The following is an 8359-nucleotide window of genomic DNA, read 5'->3' as shown; positions in this document are numbered from 1 at the left end:
GACAACTGTTTGACATCTATTGCTAGATACCAAAGTAGCACAGACTTGGTGTCTTCATAGGAGAAACATTTAGTTTTGCATAGTTTCTGGGCGTCAGGTGTCCAAGTATGATGTTACAGGATCGTGTTCTTATTTATCTTTCACAAGACTGCAAGCAACCTGTTGGTTATGGCCGCGGCTTTCTCTCAGGGTCATTTCCATGCTCGTGTGGTGTTGACAGTTGACAGTTCCTTGTCAGTTGTAAGCTTGGTGGCTTGAATTCCTGGCTGGCAGTTGGATGGGGCCATCTTCTGTTCCTTGTTTTGTGGCCTCTCCATTGGAAGCTTGCAGCACAGCAGCTTGCTTCATCAAACTAGCAAGCGAGAGGGAGTTTACTAGCAAGATGTGATCATTATATGTGGTAGTTGTGGAGTGACATTCCTCTCTGGCATGCTCAGAAGTAATTAGCAGGCCACACTCAGGGGATGGAGAACATGACTTCAAAGAGTTGGAGACTTGGAAGCGAATTTAGAGTTGTTCTGCCATGGTTGGGAGGGGTCTCTTTCTGCCTTGATCGATCTCTGATCCTTCCAGAGAAGACAACACTTCCAGAGAGTGAGGCCCTCAAAAGAAAAACCTACTTAGGTCTTTGGGATTTTCCCCGAGACTTCTCTCTTTCATTGACTTCTGATTATCAATCTACTTTAGTTGTTTTCCTACCACTTCTCAGCCTCTTTTTCTGCCCCATTATGGGTTTGGCTTCTCTCTTTTCTTTCATATGAATACGTTTTTGCTGGATTTCTGCCTTTGTTCCTCTGTCCTTTTCAACCATATGAATTCCTCAGGGGCCCCATTCTCTGAGCATTCGTGAAGACGAAGCCTCAGTCTACATCATTCTCTCTCACCTTCTCTCATCTCCTCACTTGTATTTGCAACCAGGTGCCACTTGGCTATCCTTCAGGCTTCTCTAAAGTAGCACTTTCAAAAATGGACACAAGGACCTGCAGGGGCATATATTTCCATTATCTGAATGACCAGACAACTTACAGTCCGTGGACTTGCTCTGCTCAGTGAGTCAGGTAAGACCTTCTGTATTCCCTTCCTAAAGCTTCACGTGGTCTATATTCATGTGCATGTGTGCAAGTGCGCATGTGTCCCCCTAAGGATTTGTGATGAGTTTATAATCCATATCACACCTCTTTTTAAAACTTTTGGCATCTTTTAGCTGACAGCATGGTTCTAAGTCCCTTGGGTGACAACCTAAGCCCTCTCCACTGTTTACAATGTTCCTTTGCAAAATCAACTCCCACCTCCTTCCTCCACTTTTACAACTCACCCTCTCCTCCAATTATCCTAATGAGTGTGTGACTTCATTAGCACACTGTACTGTTCATGCTTTAATAATGCCACTCATGCAATATTACTCAATACTATGTCCTCTTATAAGAATCCTATTTATCAGAAGGACATGAGACCAAAAAGCATAGATAGTATACTTGCATAAGTCAATATTAAAGATTTATATTAAATATACATTTCATATATATTAAATATTTATATTAAATATGCATAATTGATATATAGCAAAGAAGTATATAATATAACATATAAGAAGTAAATATATACATACTAAAGAATGATAAAGTGAAAATCCATGTAACCACTATAAAGATTAACCCCCACATGCTATCCCCAAATTGTGTCCCTCCCCACCACTTTCCAAGAGATATTTTGACATTTTTAGTAAATAGCCCCTTGCCATTTGTAAATACAATTTTATCACCTGTGCACGAATGTCTAAAGATGTGATGTTCGATCTTGCACCGTTTTGAAATTCAGATGAATGTAATCATACAGAGATATTCTTCTGACTTGCTTATTTTACTCAGAAATACCTAAGGTTTATCTGTGTGGATGCTCAGGTTGTTATTACCAATCTTTTTATTGCTTTGCAGTATTCCATTGTATAATATGCTACAATGGGTTAAATATGCTGTGAATGGAGATCTAAGTTGTTTCTAGGTTTTGGTTGGTACGAACAATGCTGGATAGTTTTTGTTCACAGATGCAAGGTTTTCTTTAAGAAATATGTCTAGAGGCAAATTTTCTGGATTTAAGAACATGTAAGTGTTAGTTGATGCTGAAAGGTAGCTGTACAATTGACATACTCCCTGGCCACATATGAGAGTTGACATCCTCCACATTCTAACAATTGTTCATGTAAGAGATCTTAATTTTTGCCAACCCATTGGGTTATAATGGTGTCTGACCACAGTTGTAATTTGTGTTTTCATGCTTATTAATTATATTAAGCATATTTTCAGGGCACTGGGTGGCAGAGTCAGCTAAGCATGTGACTCTTTATTTTGGCTCAGGTCATGATCTCAGGGTCTTGAGATGGAGCCCCATGTCAAGCTCTGTGCTGGACATCAACCTTCTTGAGATTCTCTTTCTCTCTCTGCCTCTGCCCCTAATCTTACGTAAAAAAAAAAAAAAAGAAATGAAATTGAGGTCTTTAATCCACCTGGAACTGGTGTAAGAAAGTGGTTCGACTTCCTTTTTGCCCATGTGGATACATGTTCTCTCACCTCAGTTGATGAAGATGCTTCAATTTCAATTTTCAATTTCCCCTCAGTGTGCCCTACTACCTGTGCCATCCATGTGTTTCTGGGATCTGAATCCCATTGAGTTCATTCTAAACCCACACTGTTCTATGATCATCTCAAAATAACCTCAGTGTTAAGTATGGCTAATCTCTTCACCTCGTCCTGTTCCACGCCCGCCAACCCTCTCAGTGTTTTAGAAGTGTAGAGAGATTTTGGACTCTTTTGGCCATGCTCTTCCCAACTCCCTTCCCTACCCCACCCTCCCAAACAACCCCTAGTCAATAAGCAATAGAAAAGCAAAACAAAACAAAGAACCTTGGGGTTTAATGAAGATGACATTAACTCTAGATCAAATCATAGAGAGGTAGAATTTTTGAAATATTTAGTCTTCCAATGCATGAACATGATTTTCTACTACATGTCTATTACCTCGTTTATATGGATTTCGATACTTTTCCATAATAACATTAAATATTATCAATAAAGATCTCCATAAAAAATCTTGCAAATATTTTGTTAGATTTATTTCTAGATACTTTGCATTTTTGATGTTATTTAAATGGTATCTCTTTTCTGATACATAAGAATGTAAAAGATTTTTGAGGGGCACCTGGTTGGCTCAATGGGTTAAGGCCTCTGCCTTCGGCTCAGGTCATGATCCCAGGGTCCTGGGATCAAGCCCTGCATAGGGCTCTCTGCTCAGCGGGGAGCCTGCTTCCGCCCGCCCCCGCCTGCCTCTCTGCCTACTTGTGATCTGTTTGTCAAATAAATAAATTTAAAAAATCTAAAAAAAATAAGATTTTTGAATACTATTTTTTATTATGTTTTCTTATATACTTTTATTCACTTTAATATTTTATTTAAAGACTTTTACATTTTCTATTATGCAACAAGTCATCTGTAAAAAAGGTAGTTTTATTTTTTTTCTTCTTTCTGATCCATATACATATACAAATATTTTTTTCGTGCCCTACACCACTGACCAAAACGTTCAGTACACCCTTGCATGGTAGGGATAAGTGGACGCTCTTGTTCCTTAAACTCGAAGTTAGTTTTTGTGTTGATAGCCTTTATCAGGTCGAGGAAGTCCTTTGTTTTTTGTTTCGGCTCATTGAGTCAGTAATTTGCTTGTGTCTGTTAATCTCAAATGGAGCTTGTGTTTTATTGAATGCTTTTATTTAATCTGTTGAGGTAACAAAAACATCTGGAGACCTTAACTCTGTTAGTGTTGATAATATTAATTGACTTTTTAAAATGTCAGATCCTTTGTACATTTCTGGAGTAAACCTGGCTTGATTGTGATACATCATCCTTTTAATACACTGTTCTGTTTGGTTTGTTAATATTAAGTATAGGATTTTGTATCCATATTCATAAGCGATACTACTGACCTTTCTTGAACTGTGTTTTGTTTATCCTGCTCACCGGCCCTGATTTACACCGAGCCTACTAAAAATCAGTTCAACGGGCATAAACATAAATTGCTAAAGAAGTACCTGGCTTTCCTTAATTTGAGAGATTAATAGACACGCGAGGACTGTCTCAGCAGTAACTGGTGCATTAAACATGCAGAGTGGATGCTGGCCCAAGGACGAGCACGTGTCTTGAACTAGTGAATAGAATTTGAATTACGACTTCCTGTGCCTGCCAGGTCTGAACGAAAGTTGCCACTCTTTTATGAAAGTCGCCACTGATTTAGGCATCTGCAGGAGGAGCTGAGATGTCCTGTGTCACTGAAAGCCAGGCTGAGGGACCTAGCGAATCCACGTCTCCAGCACAAATGCACTGCGGCAGACACACCAGGCGGCTAAAGCACCCTGGAACCCATCTCCTTACCCTTGCACAGGGAACAGACTATCAGACAACAGCACCCTGCACATATGGGACTTCCAATTAACAGTTAGCTTTTATTTTATTTTTTGAATGACTTTATTTATTTATTTCAGACACAAAGGGAGAGAGAGATAGAGAGAGCGCGCGCTCACGAGGGAGTAGGAGGGGCAGAGGGGGAAGCAGGCTCCCCACTGAGCAACGAGCCTGATGTGGGACTGGATCCCAAGACCCTGAGATTGTGATCTGAGCTGAGAGCTGACACTTAACTGACACCCAAGTGCTGCAACAGTTAACTTCTAGAATTTTCTTTCTAGAGAGATACTTGGAAAAATTGTAAAATCTCCAAACCATAAAACTGGAAATATTTAGAAGTCAGCCACTTCAGTCTTTCCCTATGCACTCACTCATTCATTCAGTTACTTATTCCTGCATTCAGGGGGGCACCATAGAAACAAAGGGTGAGGAAAACTGTTCACATATTTTCATCTGATCCCTTTGGACATGGTGATACCTCATTCTCGCCTTTAGCTCTGACTAGTGTCTGCTTCCTATGCGGTTTTCTTTAGTCTTTTTGTGAGTCAGATTTATCTCAAGCTTGATTTTTTCTCTAGGGCAGAGCTGGGGTAGCTCTGTTGGTGCATGTAGTGGTGGAGTGTCTCTGAGTGTTGAACTGCTCCTCAGAGAGATTCTAGTTAATTTCCTGTGTAAGCTGGCATCGTCCACGGAGTCCTGGGTCTCTCATTATCCACGTATCTCACCATCCTGAAGAGCGAGCAGGGTGCTTGTATAGTTCGTGCACCCCTCACCACACGTCTCACATGCTGGACCATCCCCAACCTCATCTTCTAGTATTCTCTGCCTTTCTCATGCTGCCATGCATTTATACATTTCCCATCTTTTATGACGTCTCTAGCCATGGTCCTCTCTCCACATTGCTCTGTTCTTTCCATAGGAAGGATCTTACATTCCTTAGCGATCATTTCACCATGTCTTGCATGGGCAAAAGCTTTAAAGTGTACACAGAAAAGCTCACCATTCAATTTTCATTACCACCTCTGATGAGCTTTAAGCAGAGGAGAGAATTGATTTAATTTTTATTTTAAAACATTTTTCTGGGTGGCGTGTAGAATTGATTGGAGCTAGAGCACAAGGGTAGAGTGTGGAGATCAGTGAGGGGACCATTGCAATATTCCTGGTAAGAAAAATGTTGACTTTTCTTTGGATCTTCGAAATGGGGATGAGGAAAGGCAGATCAACTCATCTGAGAAGTTTTTGGGATTTGAAAGGAAGTTCAGAAATCGTGAACCCATAAAAGGACAGAAGTTGCAGGGCAAATGTCCCCCTCTCATTCTCAGGAGACTCACAGATCAGATGTGCTTCAGGGAGCCATGCACTCACAGGAAAGTTACATGGCTATTTCAACAAGATGCTACAGGTTGGGTATGCACTAACATGAGAATCAGGAACCCCTGCATCCCCACATATCATGGGTTTAACCTCCAGGAATCCCACCATGTCCTTAAGCCAGACCCAGAAACTCCTAAGCACTGTTGCTTTGGCAGAGGAAGGGCATATGCACATTGTGGAACATTTCCAGACCATGCCTCATAAGAAAGATGTAGACTCTAGGGAAAAAAGTTATCTGAGATTCATCCCCCCTTGGAGGAAGGACATTTTTCCTACTCCAGTCCTCTTAACCTTCCATTTTCAATTAAGAGGGTGAAGAGAGAGTTGAGAGACACTCGTGAAGTCAGAGTCCAGGAAGAACACAGTCTCCTGTAGTATTGAGATGTGATCCTAAGGTCCTAGAACTTTTCCATCCCCCTCCTTACCACCACACCAAGGCCCCAGCATAGTGACACAGATTACACTAGAAAGAGCTGAAATAAATTTATGTAATCCAAGGACGAAGTCTCAGGGAAGCTCAAGAACATGACAGGAGGCACAGACAAGTTTGCTAAATGAATGGGAAATTTCAGACATTTACACCTACAGCAAATATTAAACCAGCCTGACTCTTGGCCCAATTAACATAAATCTAAACACCCACCTCTGTTCCTGCTATGCAATGCAACATATCCACCTGCAACAGAAGTTACAGGGCATGCCAGAATGCAAGCAAAAACGCCCAGATATCAATCGATGTGATCTAATTGATATGCACAAAATGCCCTCTCCAACCACAGGGAATATATACTTCCTAAGCTTGCCTAAATTTATTCAAACAGCTAGCATCCCGGTCCACAAAAGACACCGTAACAAATTTAAAAGAACAGTGATCATAGTCACTATGTCCTCAGACCACAGTGGAATTAAAGTTGAAATCATTAACATGACAATTGCTGGAAAATCCACAACTGACTGGGTTAAACAACACACTTCTAAATAACACATGGGTCGAAGAAGAAGTCTCCAGATAGCACGGAGTATTATATGCAACTAATGAATCTCTGAACACTGCATGAAAAACTAACGATGTACTGTGTGTTGGCTAACGGAACACAATAACAGGAAAATAAAAGAATAAAATAAAATAGAAAAAAAATTTTAAAATAAAAAGTATTTTGAACTAAATGAAATGAACTTACAACTTATCAGAAATTATGGGAGACAGTGAAAGTAGTATTTACTTAGAATTTTATAGTATCAATTCCATATATTAGAAAAGGAGAAACACATAAAATTAATAATCTCAGCTTTCATTTTAGGGAACCAGTGAAAGAGTGGAGCAATTTAAGGTAAAGGAAGGAGAAGAATATAAAAATGTAAATTAAAGCAGAAATCAATGAAATTAAAAACAGGAAGACAGTAGAGAAAATCAATAGAGCTGAAAGCTGGTTCTTTGTAAAGATAAATAAAATGATAAAATTCTATTCCAGCTTATGAAGAAAAAAAGAGAGATGACACAGATTTTTAATAGCAGAACTGAAAGAGATCTCATTGCTACTGATCCCATAGACATTAAAAGTTTAATAAATACAATGACCAACTCTCTGCCTATTAGTTTGATTACCTAGATGAAATGGGGCTATTTCTTGCAACATACAAATTTCTAAAACTCACACAAGGAGAAGTAGATCATCAGATAATGGCTAAATCTATAAAAGGAATTTAAATTAATAATTACTAACCTTCCAAAAAAAAAAAAAAAAAGAAAGAAAGAACTAGGTCCAGTGGTTTCAACTGGTCAGTATTACCAAACTCTTATAGAATTTATGATAGCAATTCTCCACAATCTTTTCCAGAAAATAGGAGCAGAGGGACCACTTTTTAATCCATTGCATTAGGTCAGCATTACACCAATAACCAAAACCAAATAAAGACATTATGAGAAAGACATTAATCTATAGAGATTAATATTTTGCATGAAAATCAATCCAAAAAGCCTCAACAAACTATTAACCAATCAAGCCTAATAATGTGCAAAAAGAATTATACAGTAAATATACCAAGTATGATTTATCCAAATTAGGCTGGCTCAGTATTTGAAATTCATCATTTTCATCCGCCACTTCACCGGAATGCAGAGTTTCAAAATATAACATGATTTTATCAATAGATGAAGAAAAAGCATTTGACAAAATTCAACACCCAATTATCATAAAAACTCTCAGTAAAACAGAAATTGAAAAAACCCTTTCCCAACTTGATAAAGAATATCTATGAAGATACACAGCTAACAGTTAATGGGGAGAAATTAGATTCTTTCCCACCAAGAGAAGGAACAAGGAGAGGAGGAAGCCCCGTCACTGGGATTTAAGATTGTGCCAGCAGTCCTAGCTAGATAAAAAGTCAAGAAAAAGAAATAAGAGGTACAGAGATTGGAAAGGAAGAAACATAGCAGCTGCCTCTGTTTAGATGACATGATTATGCAGAAAATTCCAAACAATAGAGAGAAAATCTTCTGGAACTAATTAATAATCAAATATAAAAAAAGTCAC

The 8359-nt window shown here is 39.0% G+C and overlaps 1 long non-coding RNA gene across 1 annotated transcript in view; it reads left to right on the top strand.

Moving 5' to 3' along the window:
* Positions 1–291: 291 nt before the first annotated feature.
* The window catches only part of LOC116569487, a 55629-nt gene continuing 47561 nt past the window's right edge, over positions 292–8359 (top strand). Inside the window, exons 1-2 of the long non-coding RNA XR_004277056.1 lie at positions 292–400; positions 919–1058. This is a non-coding gene — a long non-coding RNA (uncharacterized LOC116569487). The remainder of the gene's footprint in view (positions 401–918; positions 1059–8359) is intronic.

Source organism: Mustela erminea, chromosome 11, assembly GCF_009829155.1.
Source record: "Mustela erminea isolate mMusErm1 chromosome 11, mMusErm1.Pri, whole genome shotgun sequence".
NCBI lineage: Eukaryota > Metazoa > Chordata > Mammalia > Carnivora > Mustelidae > Mustela > Mustela erminea.
Note: the sequence above shows the minus strand (reverse complement) of the source record. Positions and strands in the feature narration are given on the sequence as shown.